Raw genomic sequence first — 14,888 nt, 5'->3', positions numbered from 1 at the left:
AAAATAAAAAAATGGGTTAATATAAGCTATAAGAGCTAATAAGAAGCCTGAGCTAATGGGCCAATCAGTTTATACTTAATGCAGACTCTCTGTGTGATTTTTTTGGGGGGACCTAATGGCTGTGGGAACTGGGCAGGATAGAAACCAACAAGCAGGCCCTCATGCTACAATGTATGAAAAGTCTATAGAAACCTATAAGTTAGTAAGCTAATTTATATACATATATATATAATTAATGAATGTAAAAGACAACTGCTCTTGGCACACTCAGAAGCACACTATCAGAAGCTTAAGCATAAGATATTGCAGACAAGGGCCATTAAGTGGCCTCTCGGTTCTTTATTACAGAATTTCGCTTGTGAGGGAGCTGAATGGTTTTTAGGGTCAATAGCCCCTTGCCTGAAACATGATCTCTGATGTTGAAATGTCTGGACCTGAACCTCATAGTCATGGATTGCTCAGACTTTTTAAAACGTAAACTTCCACAAAATAAAAAGATCATGACCCAGTTAAAAGAGTTTGAATGAAGGTACCCTAGATAGGTGGATAATGCTTCTACCACAAACCATGGCTTATTAAGCAAAAATCCTAGCACCATGCATGAAACACTTCCCTATGAGCAGCTGGCGAGAAAGCCTGTCCAAAGCAACCAGATGATACTCAGACGATGATGGCGCACGCCTTTAATCCCAGCACTCGGGAGGAAGAGGCAGGCGGATCTCTGTGAGTTCGAGGCCAGCAGCCTGGTCTTCAGAGAGAGTTTTAGACACAGAGAAACACTGTCTCAGAAGAAAAAAAAAACCTATTGCTGAAAACACCAAACACTTTGGTTTCAGGACAAAGAAAAGATTCAACCTAGAACTAACATGGAAAATTCCTTCCTGCTGGCTAGCTTTAACAATGCTGAAAGATGCTATGTAGGCCACTGGGGGGCAAAATCATGAATGTTCTTACCCAGTGCTGGACCCTGCATGTTCTAACAATACTGACCTGCCAGTCAAGATACACCCGCTGTCACAATAATGGCGTGCATAGCTCTGATTCAATTTGAATCCAACTGCATAGGAGGGAATTCATGCCTGGTACCATAGCTCACAGATCTTAGGGAAGAATTAACTACTGTTAGTTTGCTAAACGAAGATGTTGTCAAGCTGCCTCGTAAATACTTACATTTATAGCCACAGATTTTAGTACTGCTCCATTCCTGGTCTTCAGAAGAGTTTCATTTTGTCACAGGCAACAGTTAATGTAAAGACACATGGTGCTCAGGAAGAGACTGGTGAGCATTTAGTCCCAGACATCTGCATCACCCCTATCCCCAAGGCTCAGGGAACACCATGAAGGAGAGGGTGAAAAACCCGTGAAAGAGGACAGAAGGGAATGTTGGGAAACACTGTCCTTTGAACACAACGTGGCCCTTGTACTCATGAAATGACAGCAGCTATGGTTACCAGCACCAGGCCTGCACCAGATCTGGCCTCCACATATGTGCACACAAATGTGCATACACACGCGCACACACAGGCACAGAATGTCTGTCAACACAGTTACTTACACTTTTTTCTAATTGTGGCCAAAGTGTGTGGGGGGGGGAATAGAATAAAAAGTAAGAAAGCAACAGAGTTACGTTTATAGGCAAGCCCTTTTTCTCACAATTAAAATCCTCACAGTAATGTCCAAAGTCCTGTTTATACTGATGACGTCAACTGTTCACAAGCTGAGGGCCAGGTGAACTGGAGGAAGGAGACTGGTTTAGGGCGAGGGAAAGCAGGTGCCAACTTTCTCAGGTCTGGGCAAGTGCTTGGGATGGTAGTCTAAGTATTTCTTAAAGATTTATTTTCTTATTTTAATTATGCTTAGGTGTATGTGAGGGTATGTGTGCATGTGTATGGGGATGGTGCCTGAAGAGCCCAGAGATATCAGATCCCCTGGAGCTGGAGTTACAAGCAGTTGTGAGCTGACTGAGCGTGTGCTGGGAACAAAAACTCAGGTCTACTGTGAGACCAGTATGTGCTGATAACAACTGCCCCGTCTCCAGCTCCTGTTCTGTTACTGAAGAGGAAGCCACTAAAAGTCTGCAATGGGAGAGGCCGTGAAATCTGATCCCCTTTACACTGTTCTTCAGTTATTTTTGGTCAGTTTCCTTCCAGTTGAACAGCTTTTCAGTTTTCCAGGGTTTGAGAAATGTCCAAGCAGTTTAAAGCATCAACAAAAGTTGTGACAAAACTGAAACGCACTGCTTTGATTTTTGGACTCAAATAGTAGATAATGAGCCAAGTATCTGTTTTTGGCAAAAGCATTGTTTCTCTTTGAGCACATAAAAACAAGCAGAGTGCGCTATCAAAGGAAGGTATCTCATCTAGTGTGCCAGCTACGGGCAAACTTGTTGGGTAGAGCAGCAAAACTGAGGAAGGATGTGCACAGAGCCCAGCAGAGATCACTGTCATTACAGCAAGGTTACTAGAACTCAGCCAAGAAGATGCTTGTTATTTGCAACCGAGTATCAGTGAGATCGAACTGAACATTTTGTTATCTAATGCTACCACGAATTCACAGTGCTGAGAAATACAAACCAAGGCTTGGAATTTTTAGCAATTCAGCGAGACTAGCTGGCGGGCAGCTCCAGATAACTTCCTGCCTCGCCTTCACAGCCCTGACTTTACAAACCCTGGCTGCCTGGCTTTTTACATGGGTGCATGCTGGGGATCGAACTCAGTGTCTCATGTTTGTTTGCCAAGCACTTTACCAACTGAGCTATCTCCGCCGCTGCCTAATAAGATTTTCTTTAATAGCCATATAATATTTCTTAGACTGCTATCTTTATGAGATATACACTTTATTACTCTGAGGTTCTTTAATGTCTTTTGCAAAAGCAAGTTGCCACTTGTCATGTTCGCTTCTGAAAAATAAAAGTGTAACATTAAGAATATCTGAAACGCACTTGGAAGCTTTGGGGGATAATAAAGAATGCCCTTGACAATACTTACCAGGAAATTGTGACATCCTTGTTCCAAATTTCAATGAGACAACACTATTACCCAAGCACCCAAGCATGCATCACTGTATTGTCTAATGTCCTTTAGAATGTAAGGAGCTCAAGATAGTTGAATGAAATTTCTGCCCAGCTATCTCTCAATAGGTGTCCCTAGGATGCCAAAGGCCCAAGTTGAATTCTGTCCCGTGACTGCAGGACATGGAAGGATCAAGCTGGGTGATTGAGAGAGTATACAGGGAAAACATATGGGGGGAGCAGAATTCCCTGTTAGAAGAGGCCTTCAAACTTACTACCAGTCCCCTGACCCAAGACTGCCGTGGAGAAAACTATTCAGAGCATCTCCGCACCGCAATCTTCGGATGTACTGTGTAAGGAAGAAAAAAAAGGGATTTAGGGCCTGTAGTATGGACTCACCCAGATCTGGTAGAGTTTGTCTCAACCACCAGCTTTCTTGTTTCCCATAGCAACTAGAAGAAAATAGAATTTAGGAATGGCCTGGGACAGGAATTGGGTGAGTCAGGAAGCAGCAGTTGGATGGATAGCTAGAGGAGAACTCCACCCCCTTTACAAACCAGGCTGCCTGGAGGTCAGCCAGGCAATAGCCTCAAAGCATCTGTACAAACAAATCCTCCCTGAAGACAAGCAGAGTCTGCTAGATGCCTTATCTTTATCCCCAAGATCACCCATACCATATGACATATAGAGGTCAGGCCGGTACACTGTGTTCCTAGAGGATTAGCACGTTAGCAGGTGTGTCATAGTGATGTGGTGCTCCATGTCCTCAAGAAGTCATATACTCTTCTAATATAGAATTAGAGAATTCCTAGTAGGTGGCAGGCACTGGTCGGGATGCTGGGCTGGCAGCTGAAATAAAATAACTGGACAGGCAGACAAGAAAGCAGCACTGTCATGTTCCTATCAGTTACTGCCAGGAAGAAAATTGAAGAAAGTTTAATTAACGATCAGTAGGTAGCAGGGAATTATATTTTAACTATAGGAGCAAGAGAGGCCCCCAGTAATGTATTACTTGAGCAGAGATCTGAATGAGAGGGCCCAGTTCTGCTTACTCCAGGGGAAGGATAGTCCAGGCAGAGGGATCGAAACACCCAGGAAAGTCAGTATACTTGCCATGAAACTGTCAGGGAACAGACAGACAGTAACTGGAACAGACTAAATAGGGGAAGAAGATATCAGAAGATCTGAAATAAATGGTGGCTTGATCAAGTAGGACCTCCTAGACCCGGGGGTAACTTTAGATATGGTTTCTTATCTAAATAAAGACTGGAAGTTAATTAATGCTTTTTTAACATATATCAAAGTATGGAGGAGGATAGGATGATAAATCTTAATCGTGTCACCTGGATTTCGCAGTTAGCCAATTTTACTGTTACTACTTGTTCTAGCTAGTCTATCCTTCTGTATATCACATCTAAAAATAAAACCAATACATTAAAGCCTATTTTCTTATATAAAATAAAGCTATTATCACACCTAACCAAATCAACCAGTTCCCCATATAATACTCTGTGCTTAGCTGAGTTCTTACAGCTGCCTTCAAGCCATTTTTTCAAGTTAGCTTATGGTGACCTATAAACTATTTGTATGATGTTGTTCCTTTTCTTTTCACCCCACTTTGCTCATATCAGTGATTTCTTAAAACAAAAAACAACAGCCTTGCCCTATAGAGGCAAATCCTATATTCCTGATTTGTCTGTTTGCCTCCTTATGATGTATGTTAACTTATTTATTTTCCTTATTCCTGTAAAATAGATGTCAGCCTGAAGGGATGTAGATTCAGGTTCAACCAAGGAGGCACAGAGCTATCTCTTCAGATACTCTAAGGTTTTATCGGCAGTGCAGATGCTAACGGTGTCTGTCTTTCTTTCCCTTCTTCTTCTTCTTCTTCTTCTTCTTCTTCTTCTTCTTCTTCTTCTTCTTCTTCTTCTTCTTCTTCTTCTTCTCCTTCTTCTTCGACAAGATCTCCTGTATCCTGGACTAGATTGAAACTTACTATAAAGCCAAGGATAACCTCAAACTCCCCATGTTCCCACCTCAGTCTCCCGAGTGCTGGGATTACAAGTGTGAGCCACCCTGCCACACTGAAACTTTTCATTGTGACATTCTAAAGAAACCTTTCACCTCATGATGTTAGCAGTCACTGATGATGACCATTCATTGCCTGACACTATTGTTTCTTCAGAGATTGAACAATAATGTTTTTTCTACTTCTGTCATTCTTCCCACACTTATTAGCTGATATGATACAGTGTATTCAGAAAAGTTTCCTTTCCAACAACAGCCCACTACCTAGTTCCATTCCACTCACTCCCACAGCTAACTGCATTTGCTAATTTACTGTTTTCTTCCTTCTAAATTTCTTTTAGCAACCAAAAGAATTTTTATTATGTGTGAATGTATGTGTATGAATTTGTTTATATACAAATGTTTGTATATACAAATTCTAATATATATGCATGCATTTCTCATGTTATGTGAATATGTACATATTCCAATTTACCTCTCCTTGTACAAAATGTAGGCTTTGTATGCAATTTTGTACCCTACTTTTCTTTTTTACTTAAACATGTCCAAGAGTGCTGAGCATATGATACCCACCTAAATCCCAGCAGCACTCAAGAAGCTGAGACAGGAGGATCACAAGTTCCAGTGCAATCTGGGCTACATAGTGAGACCTTGTCTCAAGAATGAAAACAGAAAAAAAAAAAACCTGTCCTGAGACATTCTCCACATCATCATCCAGAAATAACCCTCATCTCTGGAGAGGCTTTGAGCAGGGACATGGCGAAACCCTACTCAGGGTTTACAAGCCTTCCTCTAACTGCTTGTAGAAAATGGAATTTAAAGAAACAATATTAAACAGGGAAACTACTTGGTCTAGAGCGTTCTGATTCAGCCAGTTTAGGTCATGCCAGTAAAATGAGACCATAACACGAGATGGCCCAGCCCTAGAGCTGAGCTACCAGAGACCAAATTCATCACCGTCTTATTTAAAGAATCTGTGGCATGCGCTCAGCCTACATTCTAACTTACATAAATCAGTCTAGTACCAATATGCTCGTTCAAATGTGCACTTATCACTGCAACTAAAGGAGTCAAAATGAGTGGCTTCCTTTCGTGTGTGTGTGTGTGTGTGTGTGTGTGTGTGTGTGTGTAAAGCATAGGTCTACAGGCCTATGTGGAGGCCAGTGGTCAACATCAGGCAGTATCTTGCTGTATTGCTCTCTGTTTAAGAGAGTGATGGTAGAATCCAGCTGCTGCTAAGGCTCAGATACTCCTGGCAGCTCTCTCTTTCACAGGTGTTGACAGCCACCCTATTGAGACACTGGCCGTGAGTCCCTGGCTTACCAATTTCCTGGAGCCAGAATCTGTCACCTGAGAAGTGAGTTTACATTAAAATGGTATTAGTACCACACCCTGATCACCACACCCTTCCCTTCCTCCCACCTGGGAGTCAGAGAACCTGTCCGCAGTCTCTGCTGTATAACCTCCCCCATTCTCAAGAAGAACCCATTTCTGCCACATAGGTTTTGATTCCTCTCTTCAGAGACCCCACCATGCTGTTGTCTCTAATTCTGAGGGCCTTTACTCTCCTGGGAACCCCACCATGCTGCTGTTGGGTCTAATGTTTCGGCCTGTACTCTCCTGGGAACCCCACCATGCTGCTGTTGGGTCTAATGTTTGGGCCTTTACTCTCCTGGGAACCCCACCATGCTGTTGTCTCTTTAGTCGTAGTATTAATAACTTTGCTGATAGACTCCTTGCTCCTCAGTGACCAATTCCAGTGTCCTTTCTGAGATGCCCTAGGCCAGGCAATCTGCTGAAATTTTTCATTCTCCGCCATATTTCTTTATTTACTGGAGGTTTTGTTTTGCTTTGTTTTAAGACTGGGTTTCTCTGTGTAGCCCTGGCTGTCCTGGAACTTGCTCTATAGACCAGGCTAAGCCTCCAATTCAGAGACCCTAACCATCTCTGCCTCCCTCCCGAGTGCTGGTACTAAAGGCCTGTGCTACTCTGCCTGGCTCCTCCTTGTTTTTAAAGACAACACATCTTATGTACTCACTCATAAGTGGCTTTTAGACATAAAGCAAAGAAAAAACAGCCCACAATTCACAATCCCAGAGAACCTAGACAACAAAGAGGACCCTAAGAGAGACATACATGGATCTAATCTACATGGGAAATAGAAAAAGGTAAGATCTCCTGAGTAAATTGGGAGCATGGGGACCATGGGAGAGGGTAGAAGGGAAGGGGAGAGGAAGGGAGGGGAGTGGAGAAAAATATATAGGTCAATAAAAACAATTTTTAAAAAAGACAACATGTCTCACTGAGCCTGGAGTTCAGAGACTAGCTAGACTGCCTGACCTGACCAGCAAGTCCCCAGTTTCATCCTGTCTCTACTTTCCCGTACTATGGGATCAGAGGGACGCACTGCCGCTCCCAGCCTTTTCCATGGATTCTGGGGATCTGAACACAGGCCCTCATGCTTGCACAGCAAGAAGTCTACCCACTAAGCCTCCTCCCCAGCCCAGTGGCTGGCTTCAAATCTGAGCTGGTTCTGTGCTTGAAAAGGTATTTCAGTAGAGAAACAACAGAGGGGAGGTTTCAGAGGCTGGGAAATGCAGCTTTTATCTCATTAACAACAGTCTCTGGAAATGAACGAAACCCAGCCTTGGGCTTTACTTCAGCTCCGTGTACATTCACTGATGACTCAAGATAACTTCCATCTTCACTGGCCTTGGCTAAGTGAATCACCTGCTCTATCACTTAGCTTCCTACTGTTTAGTGTTGCTCATTCCACTCCAACCACGCTGGCCCACTCGCTGCTCCGTGTGCAAGCTGTGTGTGCTCTTCACTCAGGGCCTTAGTAGCTGCTATCTTCCCTGCCAGGGAAACCACTACCTCTATATTCCACATGTCTTCCCCCATCAGCCTTTCTAAAACCACAGCTCGCTCTCCATCCTGGTCAGTCTGATTGATCTCCCTCACAGTCCACAGTAGCACTTGGCGTTACTCTATTGCATTGTACATAGCATGCTGTGTGTTTGTTAGTGTCTTCCCTCCCTTGTAAGCTCCTTAAGGACACGGAGTTTTCTCTATGTCCCTTCTGCAACCACAGCACTTAGAGTACTATGAAACACAGCACAGATTACACATAGTAAATACCCGGATATTTGGTGGACGATGAATGAGATATACAATATCTTGCACGTAAGTCCTTGGACTCATACTTCTTTCCAACGGGTCTGAGCTGGAGAAAATATGAGGCATCAAGAATGAGGGGTTGGGGGTGAGTGTGGAAGTTCAGTTCTGACTTTAAATAAGGTGGGGACACTTTCAGAGGAAGCAGGAAGCTGAGCTCCGGTCCATTGAGCACTCAGACCAACTTTTACAGACATTAACCTGCTGTTTTTCAACCCTAGCTGTCCTAGAACTGCCTCTTGTAGACCAGTCTGGCCTCAAACTCACAGCCATCTGCCTGCCTCTACCTCTGCCTCCTGAGTTCTAGGATTAAAAGCATATGCCACCAGTTCCCAGTCAGCCTATGTGTTCTTAAAAGTTTGATCCTCAGTTTAGCAATATTGGGAGATGGTAGGCCCTTTAGGAGGTGGAGCCTATTAGAACACAGTTAGATCATTTGAAGTGTGTCGTTGAAAGGGATATTGAGAATCTGTCCCCTTCCTGTCTGCCTCCTCTGTCACATTCTCCCACTATGACAAAGGGCTCCAAAATGAGCATTAATTAAAACATCCGAAACCATGGGCAAAAATAAAGCTTCCATCTCCGTCACTGGGCATTCTGACCAGTGACAGACAGATGACTAACACACTGAGTCAATGGTAATTTGCCTTTCAGCCTGTCAACTTTGACAGTACAAAATGACGTACATTGACTAACAACTAGTTTTTGAATTTTAAATCTTTTCCCAGGTCAGTGATTCTCTTTTAGGATACTTAATAATGGTAGTGACTCACTGCTCCCGGTGAGCCACTCAATCAAGAAGGGAAAGAACAAATAGTCTACAGCGTGTTGTGTTACTAGGCTACAATGCTAGGCAGCTCAGGGCTTTAAAATTCATTTTGACTTATGTTTTAGTTAGAGTGAGTTTGTCAGCATGTAAAACAGTCATGAGTTGAGGGGTGTCTATAGCAAATGAAGGTAAACTTAAATAAGGGCTTTTGTTTAGGAGGCTTGCATGCACGCGGGATAAAAATTACAAATCTAGAATAACAGGCAAACATCACTAGAGTGGTTGCTCATGGTGCAGGGGGACAGGGGAATCAGATGAGCATAGGCAAGGCATTGGAAGTTCCTAGTTCTATCACTTTCTTTTGGATTTGTTTTACAGCACTGGAATCGAACCAAGAGCCTTGCGCATACAAGGCACACATGCTATCTCTGAGACACCTATCCCCAATACAGTAACATTCATTCTGGGTGGTGGGGACATATATGCTCGCTTATTTTTCTTTCAACTCTTTATATGTATGATGCATTTCATAAAGGCACAAAATAAAAGAGAGAGAAAAACATGAGCAGATTTGGGAAGGATCATATACTATTTCTAGAAATAAGAGGGATGGGAGGTGCCTGAAGGCCATGTTAGCTTCTGCTAACATTTTGTTCCATGTCAGATCCTTAGTGTGGACTGAATTACCGGACTTGTCCGGGCATGTCTGTGCTTCTCTCCCAGCCATCCCTCATTATCCACAAATCCTGGGGGCAAATCTGAAGTTTTGTTTTGTTTAAAATGCATGGTCATCATTTTTAAAACTAGAAATGCTTCTAAAAGATAAGATATGTATACACCTGTACATATGTGCAAACACCCCATGTGTACCTATAAAGAGGCAAAATAAATAGACACAATATTAGCAAGTACTGAATTTAGGTAGTTGGTGATATGAGAATAACATATCCTTAGATTATTCTTTTAATTTTCTTGTATGTATCCGATTGCTTAAAATAATAAAAAAAAAGTCGGAAGGCTTTAGCAGCATCTGTCTGGGTCATCACATGATCGTTCCTTAGGACTCTCAGCTTGTTCCTCCATTTCTAGTACCTCTGGTCCCTAAAGACATCTGTGTTTCCCACCTCTGGCCTAGCCAGTAGACCCAGACTCCTATGTTTTTCTGATTCCTGCATGGAAACAAAACATAGTCCTGGGGCATGATAAAGTTTCTCTCCCTCCCATTAGCTGTACTCAAACCCATACCCAAACTTTGTATTTTTAGAACAGGCCAAGTACAATAAAAGGTGATATCATTTCCCAGTACCCTACAGTGACAGAGAACCACTCCCTCCCAGCAGCTACAGTGACAATGGAAGCTATACTGTATCTTATAATGTACAGGTGAAGCCTTGGAAGAATCTGAACATATCAGCTAGCTTCTCCCATCCCATTAGATGTGTGTGTATGTGTGTGTATGTGTGTGTGTGTGTTTTATCATTGTTTATGGCTTGTTGTCTCTCTAGAACCAATTCTGGAAAGGCTGAAAACCTAACCTCTTCCAGAAACATCCATTGGGTAGGTAACCACGTCATTCTTTAAATCCTTGATACAGCATTGAGCAACGTTGTTACCTACCCAGTGGTCACAGGCAATGTCTCCAAGGAGCCCCTTGAAGGTGCATAGGCACCAGAGAGCCTGTAGCCAATAAGCTTCCCCTTTAAGCTGAGTGACTCTTAGGCCCTTCCAGTCTAATCGCCTTAAACAGGACTGAGGTAAGTTTCCCAGCTGTCAGTTACTGGGCCACATTCAGGATGACAAGCTCATTCTTTGCAACCCGCAGTTTTCACTGTTGCAGCTGCCATGCTGCAATGAGCAAATCCGCAGCCCTTCCCACCTCCAGCTTGGCTGCTTCCCACAGAACACAAAAATGAATTCATCCTAAAAGCTTAGAGGAGTCTGCAGATTGCCAGAGATAGACAGAGAAACACGGGAAACAAGCTGAGGTTGGCCAGTGACACCACATGGCAGACTGGCCAGCATGCCAAGGCGGGTAGGGAAATGGTAAAATCTCAGTCTGATTGTCTCCCATCAGATGGGTAGAGAGTGAAAAGGTTAATTTGCCCTTCTGAGCTCTAGTAACCTTTACTTGGACCGGTGTAGTTTCTACTGACTTTGTCACTTTGGGGAATGACATCGGCTTTTGCTTTATTCTTAACCTTCCCCCACTGCTGACCTCTTACTGCTGACCTTACAGCTTCAACCTATTGTTTTTTTTTAATATCTAGATCTCCATATGACTAGACATTGACTCAGGAGAATGGTAACACCTGTCCAGCCTCCTCTATGACCTAATTTCACTGGGTTCTGCCCACATGCTATTTTGACAGAACTCACTTGCGCATTTGAAACTGTTTTGATCAATCCGTAGACGCTGAGGATTGAAAACAAAACAAGTAAGATTCTACCTCCAAACCTAGAGCACCAGAAAGAACCCTTCAGCCTTCAGAGGAAGAAGCTAAGACAATACCAGCCAAGGAGCTGCTAGGTTGCAATTCGGGGGCAAGTGACGCTTGCCATGTGTAGTTCTCAAGGAAGAAAGTCCTCCCAGGAATTGTTCCTAGCGAACAAATGTGTCCTGATGGAATCTGTGGGTAACAGAGACAGGCAGTGTAGTGTGGAAGAATAACATGTGTCAGTAAAGATGGAACGAAGGAAGGAAGGAAGGAAGGAAGGAAGGAAGGAAGGAAGGAAGGAAGGAAGGAAGGAAGGAAGGAAGGAAGGAAGGAAGGAAGGAAGGAAGGAAGGAAGGAAGGAAGGAAGGAAGGAGGGAGGGGGGAGGGAGGGAAGGGAAGACCCATAAATTGATAAAAGAATGTATGACATCAAAAGTTAAGTGTGGTGGAAGGAAGGAAGGAAGGAGGGAGGGGGGAGGGAGGGAAGGGAAGACCCATAAATTGATAAAAGAATGTATGACATCAAAAGTTAAGTGTGGTTGCACACCCTCTAATACCATCACTTGGAAGGTAGAGGCAGGAGGATCAGAGTTCAGGCCAGCCTCATCTACATAACAAGTTTAAGGCCAACCTAGGCTACATGAAACCCTTGTCTCTAAAACCCCAAAATAAGGAGAGCTGAGAGTATGCCATCAACAACAGATTCTAATTAATACAATTCAATGATGTCACATTACTAAAAACGACAATGAAGACAAAGATTTAGTGTTTTCACTAACAACCAGGTCTCCATAGCCTCAGGTTTTCTAGTCTCTTTTGGTTATTGTTGCATTTCCTTTCATATAATTCAGGGCAGCCAAAAAAGTCCCTGGATGGCCCAGATATTCTGACCATGGAAACTGCAAAACACTCTCACCGTTTTAGTTCAGGTGAAACTAGACTCAGTTTCTTTCTTCTCAAAGGGGAAAGAAAATAATATGAAACACAGATCTCTTACTCAAGTTTATTCTAAGTACAGACTGACCTCAATGATCCGCTGCTTAAAAAAATCCTATTTTTCCAGGATTCACATCCTACTGGACCTGGCTTTAATTATTTTCAGATGAATCTAAAAAAAAAAAAAAAGTCTAGTAGGATTGGTAGATAGGTGTGGTGGGGGGGTAACAAACCTACTTGCCTACCTGTTTGGAGAAGAGGGTCATGGTCTCTCCTCAAGCCCAGAGTTCTTGCAAGATCTCTGGTTCCTATGCCTGTGCCATATCTTCACGTCAATGACATTCTAGAAAAGCGCCTGACTTCTGCACTGTGCCTGAACTCCTAAAATTCACTGGGGGAGAGGACATTTAACACAATAAAGGAGGTGTGCTGGCCAGCAAGTAACCTTTCACTTACCTAAAAATCTGACTTGAGTTTGGAAAGTACTTATCTAAAAGTTAGAGCTTCTGAGTGAGCATGGTAGCCCACATCTATTATTTCAGCTGTCAGGAGTGGAGGCTACAGGATCAGGATGAGTTCAAGGCCAGCCTGGGCCATTTGTGAGTCTTGTCTAAAATGAAGCAGAAGGAGCTGAAGGGAATAGCTCAGTGGTTAAGAGCTCATACATCTTTTTCCAGAGGACCTAAGTTCAGTTCCCACACCCAAATCAAGCAGCTCACACACGACTACCTCTAACTCCAACTCCGGTGGATCCAATACCTTCCTCTGGACTCCTTAGGCACATATGTTCATGCTCACGTGCCCCCCCCACACAAACACAAGAGAATTCTTAAAATGAGCAAAACTAAATAAATAAACCAGGTTTGGTGGCTCAATTCTTTAGTCACACACGCAGAAGGCAGAAGCAGACAAATCTCTGTAAATTAGAGGCCAAGCTGGTCTATATTACACGTTCACCAGGGCCACATAGTGAATCCTTGTCTCAAAATTAATTAGCTGATTAATTATTAATTAAGAAAAGTAGTGGTTCACATACAATAAAGGTTTGAGAAATGAATTCTGGTGTAGCCATACAAGGAAATGTCATGTATGAAGCTATAGTAACATGAAATAATACATGAAATGGTCACGGTCTACCATTTCATACAAAACGGCTTACAAAATGGAATATGGGAGATGTATTTTTTTTTTTTTGGTTTTTTTCGAGACAGGGTTTCTCTGTGGTTTTGGTTCCTGTCCTGGAACTAGCTTTGTAGACCAGGCTGGTCTCGAACTCACAGAGATCCGCCTGCCTCTGCCTCCCAAGTGCTGGGATTAAAGGCGTGCGCCACCACTGCCCGGCTTGGGAGATGTATTTTAGTTAGCTGATTATTTTAAAAACTAACATTGAACTTTCTGATTATTGTTTCATTTATTGAACCTTTAATATGAACATATACATGAGCAAAGCACCGAGCCAAGGACTCTGCATGCGCTATTATATACAAATGACAATCCTGTGATATGGGCCAATATTTAATCTTGACAGATGATGAAATAGAAGCGCTAAGCACTTAAGTCACTTAAGTGAGAGCTTAGATACACATCTTGATGTGTTGGACTCATGAATCCAAACTGAACAGTAATTTTATATTGATGACCGCATTTATATAGGAAAAAATACTCAAGAAAAACAAACGCCAGTATGTTTACAATTAATAGTAACTACTCGTGAAAGGTGAGGTTATTTGTATAGTTTCCTGAGTACTCTGAAAATTGACCGATTTACACGGATTCTTTCCATAATCAGAAAAAAAGGAAATAAAATTTTAGTCATTTTATTTTCATGTGTATAGGTACCCTGCAAGTGTATCTGTTAGCCATGTGTGAACCATGAAGGCAGAGCACCGGATCCCCTGGAACTAGAGTTGCAGATGGTTGTGAGTAGCCATGTGGATGATGGCAATCAAATCCAGGTCCTCTGGAAGAGTAGTCAGTGCTCTGAATCACTGAGCCATCTCTTCAGCCCCCATAAACTTTTATTTAAAAAGAAGCAAGAAGCCATTGTTCACAGCCTGTAGGCAGCAAGCTGCTGACGCATGAGGGAGTAACTTCATTATTACAGAGCATTGTCTAAAATGAACAAATAGTATCTTGCACATATATTGTTTCAAACAGATACAAATACAGTCATAATCTATGCACATCGCAGGCTCAGTGTGTCATGTGTTATTCAATTGATATTCAAAAACACACTTATTATCACATGGAGGTCCATGAAGTTTTATATACAAAAATACTAATGCCAGGGGTGGGATCTGGTAGCAAATGTAACATATATACCAATAAACTTTCTGTAGTTTGTCTTCTAAACAATTTGCCTTCTATTTTTTTTTTCTGGGGGGACGGGAGGAAATAGAAATGAATACTGAGACTTCACACATCATTAAAAAGTCAAGCTAGGCTGGAGAGATGGCTCAGTGGTTAAGAGCATTGCCTGCTCTTCCAAAGGTCCTGAGTTCAATTCCCAGCAACCACATGGTGGCTCACAACC

Source organism: Microtus ochrogaster, chromosome X, assembly GCF_000317375.1.
Source record: "Microtus ochrogaster isolate Prairie Vole_2 chromosome X, MicOch1.0, whole genome shotgun sequence".
NCBI classification, from domain to species: Eukaryota; Metazoa; Chordata; class Mammalia; order Rodentia; family Cricetidae; genus Microtus; species Microtus ochrogaster.
This window is presented reverse-complemented; position numbering follows the sequence as displayed.